This window comes from Mus caroli, unplaced genomic scaffold, assembly GCF_978045245.1.
Source record: "Mus caroli unplaced genomic scaffold, Mus_caroli_1 scaffold_1, whole genome shotgun sequence".
NCBI lineage: Eukaryota > Metazoa > Chordata > Mammalia > Rodentia > Muridae > Mus > Mus caroli.
In genome coordinates, this window is record NW_028227256.1 from 57,812,729 (window position 1) to 57,827,528 (window position 14,800).

The following is a 14,800-nucleotide window of genomic DNA, read 5'->3' on the forward strand; positions in this document are numbered from 1 at the left end:
TACAGTACTATGGCTCCTCGAAAACACAAAGTTAATGCCACAGAAAGCAGCAGATGGTAGGATGGGATGCACGAGAGTTCCTGAGAACTAACACTGTTAGTGTTTTCTTTTTAACTCAATATTTTCCATGAAAATGCAACCACATGTATAATATTTTTAATTAAATAAAAGTTTCTTGTGATCGTTTTATGGGCTTCCCAATTTATCAGCTTTGTTTTTAAGTGTAGTGTTTGGGTTTGGTTTTGAAAAATGTTTTAATTACGTGTGTCTGTGTGTGGATATGCACAGATATGTGTAGGTGCCCCTGGGGTGTGGGATGTCCCCAGAGCTGGAGTTACAAGTCGTTGTCAGCTGCCTGATGTCAGTGCTGGGAATCCAACTCCTGCCTTCTGTAAGAGCAGTCTGCTCCCCTAACTCCTGAACCAGCTCTCCAGCCCCTAAATTGGTTTTTGATGGATTCATTCAGCACTTAGTCGAGCCTTTTATGCTAAAAATCCTGGAAACAAACTGGATCAGTGAAAAGAGGAAAAGAATGTTTTATGGATCAGCCATGTACCGGCCGTTATCTGAAGCCCATTCCTGGAAAGAGTCTATCATGTACTCTTAATTTCTCCTTTTTGGATAAAATTCAGGCACAACCATCCTTTAAACTTTACACGCAGTTCTCTTTATCCAGATTCCCCACTTCCTCTTTCTTACCCGCAGTTTGCAGCTTCACTAACTGATTGCTGTTGCCATAACAGCTCCCAGGGCTGTTAGATGTTCCTCCTGTGGCTGCTCTGATTGGCCTTCATTGTAAATGGAGAGTTCCCCTGTGTCTTAGAGATGGACTATTTTACAGACGCAGAGGAAGCACGCCTACTCTTCTGTGTTATTAACAACACTCAAGATTTGGGCCAACTCAAGTTTCTCTGGTTCTTGGTTCACCAAGGTGTACCATTAGCCTGGTTAGTGTCACGTAAAGTTTCTGATGCTTGACCTCCACATCCTGTTATTGTCATGTGCAGCATTCTTTGTGTGGTTGCAGACCACCTGTAACTGAACACGTTGGAACCCTTGCCACAGACGCTGGCTCAGGGCCTTGACTCTCTGTGCTCTGACTCAGAGGCTTTGGATGGTGAGGCTGGAAATCTCCCGGAAGTTCCTACTGCTTCCTTTCTCATGATCACTTAGGTGGCTTTCTTTACCCATGTCTCTCTCTGTGTGTCTCTGTCTGTCTGCCTCTGTCTATCTGTCTCTCTCCCTGTGTCTTTGTCTCTCTGTCAGTATCTCTCTCTCTCCCATTTGCTCACTCTTGCACACACACAGCTCCCCAAAGTCCTAACAAATGAGACAGCTACTGTAAGCATTCTAGAAAGGCTTGCTAAGTAAGTATTACCTAAAACATGCTGGTATAACACGGGAGGCTCTGCTTCCTGCTCTCTTGGTCTTTGGTTGATATCCTTGATGAAATATGTAAAAGTATTTCAGCTCCAAATATCTCTAGGCAAATTTCAACAGTAATATGTCTCAATGGCCAAAGGACCATGGACAAATAAAAGCTTTTTCCAACAGCTATTTCGTTTACCTTTAGCAATCAGAGAGGGACATAGTCTTGAGACCAGAAGACTGGCCTTATCTTTGCATTCCAACCCATGTAGCTCTGGGAACAGGTCTCAAGAAAGCCTAAATATTCCACGTGTCTAAATGAAACCTAGTCTATTATACACAGGAAGCCCTGACTTTCAGACACAGATGTAGATGACAGGGGAGTGAGACAGAACTTTCGGGGCTGCAGAATTGGCTTCATCTCCTTTCCACCCAAGCACATGCCTTTGTTCATTTTTTCCAGTTATGACAACCTCATTTCTGCTATTTCTATTTCTCTATCTTTATCTCTAAGTATATATATATATTTAAAACTCCTGTTTGTGTGTTTTCACATGCACACGTGGTGTGTAAGTCCGGTGTGTGTGTAGTGTGTACGACAGTGTCTATGGAGGTCAGAGAACAGCCTCAGGTATTGTCCCTTACCTTTCCTCCTTTTTGAGACAGGGTCTTTGTTGTGTGACACTGTGTGCCAAGTCTCACTGACCAAGGAGACTCCTGTCTCACAGGAACACTGGGAATCCAGGATGGGTTACCGCATTTAGCCTCACATGACTTCCAGTGGTCCAAAGGTCTAGTACTTGCACAGCAAGGCTCTGTCCATTGAGTCAATTTCCTAGTTCTCTCCTAATATCTCAAACCCCATCCTCGTGCTTAAGATTACTGGCCCTTTAAGCCCACACAAATCCCCCCTTTCTGTTTCACAGCCATCTTTGGTTTCACCTCTAATAGTTTCAAGTGTGCCTGAATTTTATGCCTAGCTTGTATGAAGCCCTCTAGGGATCCTCACAGCTTTAGACATACTGGAGATGCTCTAGCCAAAGGCCTAAAGTGCTGGGGACCTAGGCTCTCTGGGACTATGGGAGGGATAACTGTCCTCTACTAAAAAGCTGTCTGTGTTTTATTGAGTAGTTCAGTCTAATCTCCATTCCTCTGATAAGAAAATCTCTGTATGAGATAATTCATCTTGTCTTAAACCTTTAAGAGTCTGGAGTATGAGTTCAATGCCCACTACATTCTACATTTGTGTCATGTTCTCTATCATTTTATGGGAAGAATACTCTCAACTTTATGATCTCCTTCTCCAACTCTGGGCAATTGTTAAAGCCGACTAATTTTTTTTTTTTTTTTGTACTCAAGCAGAGACTCTTCAATTGGCCCTATTAGGCACATACCTAGTTTAAGCTTAACTGGGATTGCATTTGCAAAATATTGATGTCATTATGCTGTTAACTTACAAGTCCAAGGAATCATGTTGGGAGATCACAAATAAAAGAGGCAACGATTCTTGAAGAGTAGTTGCCATGGCTACACTTCTCTTTTGAGGGTCATGTCTCCTTAGAACCCATACTTTATTGCCTATATACTTTTTTCTTTCTCAGTTCAGATCAACTTCCTCTATCCTATCTATCCAGAGCTATGCCAGTGCATGGATGAGAGAGAGGAAAGGTTCCTCTTCCTTATATGCTTACTTGGTTATGACTATGATAGACATTAATAGGTAAGTTCACCACATTCTTTATGGAATTCTTGGGCAAATGGATGTATCTGGAGGATATCATCCTGAGTGAGGTAACCCAATGACAAAAGAAGTCACACTTGATATGCACTCACTGATAAGTGGATATTAGCCCAGAAACTTAGAGTACCCAAGATACAACTTGCAAAACAAGAAAATCAAGAAGAACGAAGACCAAAGTGTGGATGCTTCATTCCTTCTTAGAATAGGGAACAAAACACCCATGGAAGGAGTTACAGAGACAAAGTTTGGAGCTAAGACAAAAGGATGGACCATCCAGAGACTAACCCACCCGGGGATCCATCCCATAATCAGCCACCAAACCCAGACACTATTGCATATGCTAGCAAGATTTTGCTGAAGGGACCCTGATATAGCTGTCTCGAGTGAGGCTATGCCAGTGCCTGGGAAATACAAAAGTGGATGCTCACAGTCAGCTATAGGATGGAACACAGGGCCCCCAATGGAGGAGCTAGAGAAAGTACCCAAGGAGCTGAAGGGGTCTGCAACTCTATAGGTGGAACAACAATATGAACTAACTAGTACCCCCAGAGCTCTTGTCTCTAGCTGCATATGTATCAGAAGATGGCCTAGTCGGCCATCATTGGGAAGAGAGGCCCCTTGGTCTTGCAAACTTTATATGCCCCAGTACAGGGGAATGCCAGGGCCAAGGAGTGGGAGTGAGTGGGTAGGGAAGCAGGGCAGGGGGGTGGTAATAGGGAACTTTCGGGATAGCATTTGAAATGTAAATAAAGAAAATATCTAATAAAAAAAAGTTTGCCACATTCTACTTTGAAACTCTCTGCCTTGAAATTCCACAAATAAACAGAAGTGAACTGGCCCTACAGTGGGAACAACACCCCATATTTCCTTCTGAGGACTCTGTCATAAGGACAGTTTATATTCTTAATGACAGTAAGAATAAAAGGGATGCTGGAGTCCTCTCATTTGAAGTTTTTGATCAAGTACAAGCAGAATCTATGGTCACGTTTATAATTCTAACCTGACTCCCATTCCCACTCCAGGACACGCATGGACACTTAATCACTGACAGGTAACCAGTTCTGAAGCAGAGGCAACGGTTGGTTTTCAAGCATTTTCTTAGATGTCAACTCACTCTGTTGTACCGTGCAAAATGTCTGGCCTCAGCCTCTTCTTGGAAATCTGGGCTCTCTGGGACTTCATGCTGTCACAGAAGCTCTTGCGTTAACTGTATATAGTTGTCATCTGGGGCACTTGGCAGTGCAGACGGTGTGCTTCAGACTCTGAGTTTCCCAGTCACCAGGGAACAGGCCCAGGGCCTTCAAGTGTTCTTCCAGGTGTCCGAGTCATATTCCCTGAAACTGTCCCCTTGGTATCCTCCCATCATAAATGGCTATAACGAGCGGGGGTGGTGAAATCACCTTCATACTCTAGAGGAAAGGAAGAAGCAGAGACACCAGGAACCTTATCCAGAGTCACAGTGTGAGGTAGTTTGAACCAGTCTAGGAAGTCAGAGCTCTGGGTTTTCATATTGAGGTTGTGCATTGAGTACCTCTCTGAGCCATTCTACCCAAGGGCTGCCCTTTTCAGCTGTATCTAGAGAGTCAATGCTGACACATAGCCTGCTCTTAGAAATCTGCTTCCCAAGTGCTAGGTAGAAACATGTGTATAAATGAGATGTTGGCCTTCACCAATACTGGGTTGTTTCCATCTTCCCTACCTCCTCCTTAGCCTTCCCTGATGCTAGCAACAAAGACCTGCCCACCCGTAGCAACTTTACAGAATGCTTCTGGGAAAACACAAAACATTCCACTGCAGGACACCCTGTCAGCAAAGCTGGTGGAAGCCTGAGAGAGCATCTCCATTCTGCTGGGAGTCAGTGACTTATCACACACGATCAAGTCACCTTAGCAACCAACAGAATTTCAAAAACAACGTGACTCACACAGAGTGAAATTCTGTATTTGAATAAAGGGAGGAGACTCTAGGAAGCACAGTATGGAAGTTGTCCTAGAGAGCCTTACGAATGGCTGCTCTGGCACTGCCTGGCCTGAAGGACATTCTTTCCCTTTCTCCTGTTTCACCTTGAAACTGTTTGAATCCACACCACATCCATCCTGCCAGTAGCTGCTTTTTTTTCCAATGTGTCAAAACTGAACTTGGCTTTCCTTCTTTGTGGTAACCTGGCAACTGAAATATAGTGTCTCTGTCCTGGAAACATCTTTTTGCTCCTGGAATTGTGTGAGCCTGTGAGATGGCTCACAATAAATAAAGGTGCTTGTTGCCAAATCTGAGAACCTGAGCTCAATTTCTGTGATCTACAATGTGGGAGGAGACAATGAATTCCCACCAGTCATCTTCGGTCCTCCCTCCAGACACACACACACACACACACACACACACACACACACAATCTGTGCCAGGTTCACAGTGGCTTTTATCTAAAGGAAATACATGTAATGAATTAAGAGTAACATTTCCACACATTTCTTTTGAGGTGAGGGTTGCTTTTGTGCTCAGTCTGGTTCAGGAGCTCCTTATTCAGAAGGAAGAAGGTACCACTTTTTTCTCTGTGTAACCAAGCACCTGACAAAAAAAAAAAAAACAACAACTGGAGTGTGAAAAAGCTTCTCTTGTCTCACCGTTTGAGGGTCACCCACTACCTCAACTAATTGCCACAGCATCCCACAGATGAGATCCTGCCACCATCTTTATTTTCAGATGAGGAAACAAGTTGAGATAGGTTTTAGTTCTTAACGAAGGCCAGGCAGACCGTCAGTGCCTACGTCAGGTGGAGTGCTGGAGTTCAACTCCAAGGCAGCACTCTTTTTTTTTTCAAATGATGGTTTCTGAATTCTGGTGGTCCCTGCAGACAGGAAAGAGAATGTGGTAAAGAAATGTGGACTGATGTGCTCAGAGAGGTTGAGCATGTGCGAAGGGCATTGCAAACTGTTATTGGAGCAAGCAGATGCTTAAAAGGCTTTCTGAAGATGCTTTTGGTAAGACTATCCCCAGACTGGTTCTAAATGGTGACTGTGGAAAATGGGAGGTGGACACCATTCAAAGATGAGTATCTTGTTGCAGCCCTAAGCCTAGGCACCAGCATTCACCATGCAATGGTGGATGAAGAGCAGAGGTTCTCATATTGGGACTCAACTCACAGATGAGGAAGTAGAGGCTGTTATTAGGTCAGTGGGTGAGGAATTCATGGTGTGTTTCCTGAGAACGAGACGATAATGTAACCCAGGTGGGTTTGAGATAATAGAAATAATGGCCAATGGAAGCCAATGGGCGTTACCCTGCATGTATACCTGTGAACCTTGAAATGGGGGCTAGACTGTAAAAGAATAATACTCTTTTACAGGAGCAGAAGGTGAGGGTGCGGGCATGAAGAGGAAGAGTGTCTCTGAATGGATGGCCGCAATGTCCTGGAAAATAACCACAAAGCTTCCTGAGACAAAAAAGTAGAAGACTAAGATTTGAAGATGACCCCAAATGGCAAACATGGTGGACTATTATTCTGTGAACGCATAGCACAGGCCAACCCTGTAGGCCTCAGAGAAGACAGAGAATTGTCCACATTAGAACCCAGGTCTGTGGTGCTGAGGTTGTGACAAATCTGTGACAGTAACCAGGACCAAAGTAGGAAACTTTTCCTTTGTGGAATCTACATGGACGACAGTGGTCTCACCCAGGATTGGTGGTGCTATTGATTCCACTCTGAATTGAGAAGATGGAGACAGGGGTGCGTGTGGTATATGTGGGGACTGAGCAGGGGTTAGAGCTGACCATGGGGGAGAAGAATCAGGGAAAGTCACAAAGCAATGGCTGAGTGCCCTTGCCTGTACCAAGCTGAGTCACAGCTACCACATCTGTCCCAATTTGAGTGCTCCCAGTGCTTGTAACTGGTGCTTAAAGAGACATCATTTAAAACATGGCATGATGGTTGTGTTGAAGGGATGTCATGTGAAAGATATATTAGATTTGCTTTATGCACTTCCGGGAGTACTCAGCCTGAAGCTCCCATAGCAGCATACAAAGGAAGGGAAGTTTGACATAATATTTCTTGATATGTTGGGCTTGGAGTCAGAGCCAGACAGAAGGTGTTAGATTCTGTCCTGTTAGACAGAGTCTAACTAGCTTGGGGCAGGCCTTCTGGATTCCCACTAACTGATGGGTAAAGAGAAGGAACAGGAGTGAGTCAGGGAGAAAGGTGTGGAGGTGGATCTGGTCAGATTTCTTCTTAACACACAGCACTCATGCGGACTGCATCTGAATCTTGCAATGGGTTTAGCCTCCATTCAGTTCTGTGTCTCTCAATATGGGTTGAACTTAGTAGGAAGATGTCATAGCAGGAAAGGATTGGTGGAAAATACCCCAAATCAGATAGCTGTTGACCTCCTAGTGGGCCAGCCAGTTTACTTTAGATCCCTGATAACCCTTAGAGATTCAGAGAGCAAGATCTGAGCTGAGATCCATAAACTAGGGGTACTGTATTCTCCTGGGGGAACATAGTAGGAAAGTACTTGCCTGAGACAGGGTCTGTAATGGACCCCTGGGCTACTGATCTTAGCCACACACCCCAAATGTCTCAGTACACATCTATGAGGAACCATGAGTAGCAGTAGCTATTGGCACTCAAGATGGCAACGTTACCTTTATACTTCCTGTCCTTATTATGACCTAGCCCAAATGCCTGTCCCTCCCTTTGTTAATCATACTAACTTTTAACCCTTGGTGACTTCACTGCAATCAGCACTTCTTGCTCTTTGTACAGTCTTGTCTCTAGATTAATCTCATTGTGGGCAACAAGAAAGTCTTCATTTACGTCTACACAAACCTATTAAGACAGTAAGAAAATATTTCTATTTTTGCCAATTGATTTGCCCAACATTTCAGAGGTAGATTTGTATTCAAGTCAGTTGGGGGCCTTAAATTCTGTACTTGGTAGTACATCCTGGCATAAGCTTAGGCAGGAGGAGACCAAGGTTACTTAATAAACACTTAACACAGGCAGACATAGCAAGACTCTCCTGAATGTTCTGGAAGCATAGGGCCCTTGCTGTACCCTCAGAAATTTACATTGTCTGCAGTCTATTATATACACTTAGCTCAAGCTAGTCTTGATCCGAAGTTTGACAACTGTCCCAAAACTATTACTTGTGTGTGTGTGTGTGTGTGTGTGTGTGTGTTGTTTGTCAAGACAGGGTTTCTCTGTATAGCTCTGTCTGTCCTGGAACTCACTTTGTAGATCAGACTGGCCTCGAACTCAGAAATCTGCCTGCCTCTGCCCCTGAGTGCTGGGATTAAAGGCGTCCACCATCACGCCTGGCTCTATTACTTTTATTCTAGTAGCTACTGAACTATTTCTGTCGAACTTGGCTGCCTAGCTTGCAAACTATTTTAAATCAGATGTCTGTTTTGCCCAGTGAAACTGAGAGAACTATTTTATAATCATGCTCTCTGGAAATAAAATAGTCATTGGAAAGTTTTAATAAAAATATATGTGGTAGTAGCAGAATTTTAAGTCACGAATTGGAAAATATGTAGCAAATTCTTTATTTACTAGTCCATATAGATTTTACTCGTGGAAAATTTTGATATTAAATTAGACCAAGGCTAGTTTTTCTGTTTGAAGAAAAGAAACCTAACTGTAAATCATAAAACCAGATGCCTTTTCTAGTTTGTTTTAGATAATAGATATGATATATAACATATCATATATTACTTGCTTTGGACTTAGAATGAAAAGAAATTTGTTAGTCCTGTTATTTAAATGCTTCACATTTATAAAATAGATCTAGATTGATTCTAAATTATATTCAAGAGTGAATATAAAATTCACAAAGCTATCATGATAAAATTAGCCTTCCATGTGTATATTCTATCATTTGGATGTTTCCTGGTCATGAATTTACAAGTTTGTTCTTAGTTCCTTGAGAATTACTGGTCAGTGATTTTTTTCCATAGGTCTAGAAAATAAGCAGAGAATCTTTGCTTCGTTGTCAAGAATTTATAATATACCCAGAGCTTAAGAAGGAGGCTGGCCAAGGCGATTCTCTGATATCCAGTTGGGTGAAGTACCTGGGATCATATCTGTGGAGCTCAGAATGGAGTTGTGAAGGCCAAGGGAGCTAGTTACCCTTGTTTGGAGGGCTAGGGGTCCAGGTTTCCTCTTGCAGGAGGCTGAGCCATTCCTGGATTAGGTGCTGATCAGTAGCCATGCAAATTTCTTGCCTTGTCATTCCAGCCCAAAGTGAACTCCCCACCCTTGGGTATGGTCTTGGCTTGTCTTATAATGACATAATTCATTACACGATAAGCATGCCCAAAACTTTAACTGTGAGAATGAAACACTTATCATCTATTATTGGCTCCTTCCACTCTTTAGAGGCCATGAGGAGTTTAGCTAGAGCTTGATCTCTGCAGCTAGGGGGATTGACTTGATTGGTATTCTATGCCTCAGTTTCCTCCTATCTAAAATGAGCCTGCATATAAAATGTTAGGCTACACATAGAGCTTAGAATGAGTGTGCCATGGGTTCATCATTAAACCATAGAAGTGAAATGCTATAGTACACTTTATTTTCTTATGACCCTCTCAGTGCTCTGGGTGTTGTGTCAGGCTGAGACAGTTCTGTTCTTCTGCTTGCCTTCCTTTCCTTAACCTTCACCTTGTTTTCTGTTAGGCAAACAAGACACATGTTGGTTAAAAGGAAGGTGCACGCTAAGCTTGGGCAGTTGAGTTGCCCTCATCTCCTTTGTTTTTCTAACCTTCCCAGGTTCCATTCTGTGCCTGGAAAAGTAATCTAAACAGACAGCATCACTTGCCTGTCTTTGTCAACTGATCTTGGAAACTCTAGCAGGAGGCAGAAGAGTGAGAAGATAGAGTGATGGGGTCCTTTTTCCAACGTGCCTGCTTTGACCCAGCATCTGCAGCAGCACCCATGTCCTTCCTTGACTATGGATTTGGTCTAGCCAATTTTTTCTTTCTTTCTTTTGCTGTTGTTGTTATTTGGATCAGGTAATTATTTTTTTCCTTCTCCAGCCTCAATAAAAGTAAAGGATTCCTGTTATTGTTAGTCACTGAGGGTCTTAGAATCCACTCTTCCTTATGAGTTCCTTTATTTGAGTTTCTTTGGGTGAGTCAGCAGAGGTAAACTCCCCTTGGCGATGATCACTTATCTGGACATGTCCTTTTATGCCTCTGAACTCTAATCTTTCAGGAGTTGGTCAGACTCCCTTGCCTCTCGGGTACCCTGTAAGTTGGCCATTATTAGCATTTGGAGAGACCTTGCTAAGTCGTCGGAGTTTCCAGTTATAAACACAACACATTTCTATTAAAAACAAGTGCAGAGAAGTGTGCTTTGGGAGGGAAAACAAATCACAGAGATTCTAGGTGCTAATTGTCGAGCTGTATGGGGGCGAGAGTTAAACTCAGAACACGGCTGACCAGGAGGTCCGTTTCTCACACTCCCTTCCCCTCCTCTTTCTGTGGTGACTGAAGGTGGAATTAAGGAGCTGTCATCCTGCATGTGACAGGAGGTCCTAGGTCCCCATGTCTTGAATGTTTCAGTCCTGTAAGTGATTTATTCAGTCACAGTGTTGGAGTCTAAAATGTTCATGCTCAGGCAGCCATGAGAAGGGCCTCATGCTGTTTTATAACACTACTGTGTTATAAAGTTGTGTCACACAGATGGCATTTCATGGAAAGAGCATGTGCTGAAGCCCTCATTATGGAAGAAACCAAATACCTGGCATGGTCTCAGTTTGCCCTTAAGGTAACAAACTAGACCTGAAAGGTGGGCGTTGATTCCTTCTGGAAAGTGATGTCTCTAGGGACCAACACTTGCTTTCTTTTAAAGCCTCTATCCATCACCTTCCAATACTGTTGGACAGAGGACTCAAACTCTAGCACATAAGGCTTTGGAACAAATCATTCCTTGGTCAATCGTGCATGTAATCCTAGACACAGTTTATAATATTTAGTAAGTTTATAGCTTGTTAATGGGTTTGTAATTGGTATTATTGGAATATTTCATTTTCAGCACATCCTTTTGTATTTTAATGTTTTCTTAACAATTTCATGCATTAATATATCAGTCTAGGTAATTTTTTTTTTTTTTTTTTTTTTTTGGTTTTTCGAGACAGGGTTTCTCTGTGTAGCCCTGGCTGTCCTGGCACTCACTTTGTAGACCAGGCTGGCCTCGAACTCAGAAATCCGCCTGCCTCTGCCTCCCGAGTGCTGGGATTAAAGGCGTGCGCCCAGTCTAGGTAATTTTAACACTACCCTGTCAGCTGTCTCTTCTGAGTGGATAGAGCCCCCTGGGTATCACCCCGCCCTAGTGCATCTGCATGCATCAGGCCTCTGCAGGGCTAGGCACATCTTCTCCTGCTGAGGCCAGACAAGGAAGCCCACTTAGGAGAATGTATTCCACGGACAGCTTTAGGGATAGCCCTCACTCCAGTTGTTGGGAGATCCACATGATGCTGCTCATCTGCTACATATGTGAGGGGGAGAGGGCTAGGCCCAGCCCGTGTATGGTCTTTGGGAATCCCTCCTTTTAATAAGCTTCCTCCTATTTTGTTGTCTCCTCCTTCTCCTCCTCCCCCCTCCTCCTTCTCCCCCTCCCCCCTCCTCTTCCTCCCCCCTCCTCTTCCCTCCCCCCTCCTCTTCCCTCCCCTCCTCCCCCCCCTCCTCCCCCCTCCTCGTCCTCCTCCTTTTAAACTCACAATGTTTATGTTTGGTTGCTTGCATGAGCATGAGTTATGGATCATTTACGGTAACATGGGCAACTTATCATTGACTATTCAATTAAAGAAATGGTGCCTCTTATACCTATTAATCACCCATAGTCTCCCTTCCTAGGTCTCATGAAGTTCCTGTCTCCTGCTCTGTGAGTGACGAAATGGAGAGGTACATCTTGTACAGGTAGTGTGTGGGTAACCACAACTGCAGTGCGGTCACAAATCTATTAGCTGTCATGTTCAGAAAACACTATTTCATAGCACACCTTCCCAACCCTGGACTCCACCCTTTTTCTTCAGGATGTTCCTTGAGGCTTTTGGTGGTGGTCTAAATGTGCTATTTGGAGCAGAGCACACCACAGTCATTTGCTATCCTTACTTTAGCCAGCTGTGAGTCTCCATTGGCATGCTCGTTAGTTTCTCACACATAGATAACATGCATAGTAGGTTTTCAGTGAATGTCTCTAGGAGATAAAACCCACCTGACTGAATATGAAGTATGGCCATGATCAGCATTGAATGGATTTATGATAAGGAAAAGAAGCAGCCTTGAAGGGAGAACCGGACATTTACCTCAGATGCCTGATCTGCAATCTGCATTCCAACATGTTTATTTGGTCAACAGTTTGGAAACAAAGATGTGTCATTCCATAGAACCAGCTGTGGCTGTATCTACCTACACGTTTCCCAAAGTTGAGACCAGAGCAGAATATTCAGTTGTTTCAATTAGAAGATGGCTATTTGAATGTGTTTTACACGTTGATGTTAGGCTGCTTTCAGTTGCTACTAGGTGATAAAGCCTGGGTGCTAAGCTTATTTCTGGAGCTGTGCATAGATTCTAAAATGTTGGTTTTGGTATCAGTGTTGATTCACAGGAGAGATTAGATAGGCAGCAGGGAGATGTGGAATCCAGAGGCTGAGTCCCAGTCCCATCATTAGCTAGCTGCACTTTGTACAAGCCGCTTGACATCTTTGGGATGGAACTTGTTTACTACTTTTAATTTGAGGGACACATTTGTACTTTCCAAGTATTTTCATGAACCTGGCTAAAATTCAATGGTCAAATAAATTCATTTAAATATCAAAACACCCAGAGAAGTGTATAGAGTTAGATTGACATGACTTACAGATGAGGAAAGTAAAGGCCCAGTGATTGTAATTACCTTAGGGAACAGTTATATTTGACCAACTAACTTACATAATATTTTTACTTGCTCCCCCTGTTTCCAGCTTCATTTTGCTGTGGTACTGTCTCTGTGAGATATTTCATGAGGAACACAAATAATAATGTAATTATTGTTTGCAAGTTTTGAAGTGAGAATTTCATTCAACACAGGCTGTATTTAAAGTTTCCTTTTGATAGAAAATGTCTTTACTGTTAAATAAAAGGCAAGTCATTTGATTTTATAGACGCTCTATCTTTTCTCCTTGTTACCCCCAAACCTCAGATATTTGCTCTCTGGAAAGAAGTGACTGTATAAGCCCCACAACAAAAAAGACTGGTGACCACACATTTGGGACAGTCAGAATAGACCTGCGTGAGGTTAGCTAATTGAGAGAGGAGAGGAACACAATTCATTTCTGACTCGGTTATCAAACTCTTCTTGTAAGTGACACGACTGAAACCACCGCTTGGCTTTGCAAACTGCTGAGTCCGGACTTCTGCATCTCTGAAAGCTCAGCGAATGGATCTTCTCAGCAAAGTGAGAGGGTTTCACCGGCAAGGGCTGTCAGGGGCTGCTGCACCCCACGACCAACCATTTCTCAGGAGCTCTCTTTCTCTTTCACCTGTTGAATCCCAGTGTGGTGACACACAGCTTCACACATTGCTCAGATTTGCTTCATGCTATTTCCTCAGCAAATTTGGTCAGCATAATTTTTGCTTAAAAAAAAAAAAGGTATTGTCAGGATGAGATCATTCAATTCAGTATGAGAGTTTGAAGGGACAAGGAAAAACTTAGCTGAAATCCTTTTACCCCTGAGTAGGCATTTAGGCTCTGTGTGTTGGATATTGTATCATAGAGTCATCAAAAAGCTCTGTGTTCATCTTTGGTAAAATTTTTCACAGGGTAATCTATCCACTTTTTTTTTATATTGCAGCTTAAAAACGTAGGCTGCCCATATAACACTTAAGTTAAAAGACCTTATACTAAAATTATAATCAAAAATATCTTTGTTTTCTTTAAGTGGGAGGACTTTAGCCACTTTGAGCACTGGCCATCTTCTAGGGTCCCATTAAGAACTAAACAACGTGGATAGAGTCAACCTTAGAACACTCTGGCATCTTGAAGTCTTCTGTCCTCTGAGGAGTATGGTATGTTCCATATTTGTATAGAGGCCAAAAAACACAAGGAAAAAGCAGACATTATTATGGGTGTTTTCTTTCCTTCTAGACATTATGTCTACTTCAAAAACAAACTTTGGAACACAGTTGTAGTTGTGTGAATATACGCATGCTGTCTAGCTGAGACGGAGCCACTCAGGCTGCTTATTATAAAGCCAACTTAAGCAATAGGTGCACAGAACCAGAAGGATGGCGTGTTGCCATTTAATGAATTATAGATGCAGAGGTTCCTAATAAGACACGTGGCCTTAGTTTGTCTCACTCGTCACAGATGTGCAAAAGGCCTTCAGACTGAAAACAAAGAGTAAGACCATGAATCCAGTTGTGCACATCTCTGTGTTTGATAACTCTGTCATATGAGTTGATGATTTTCTTATTTAAACATCTATCTACTTATTATCAAAGACACTTAATACTGGTTTTCTGGGCTATGGTTGAGTAATTGGGGATTTAGTCATATCTACCTATTTCTACCATCTTTCTTCATCTGAGATTTACTAACCACTTTCTTAGAATATGATAGAGTGCATTGGAGAGACCTATGGATCTTTGCAGTCTCCACAGGTCAATCATGTACATTGTGCCTCTGCTCTAGCCTCATATTGCCTGGCACAGCACTAT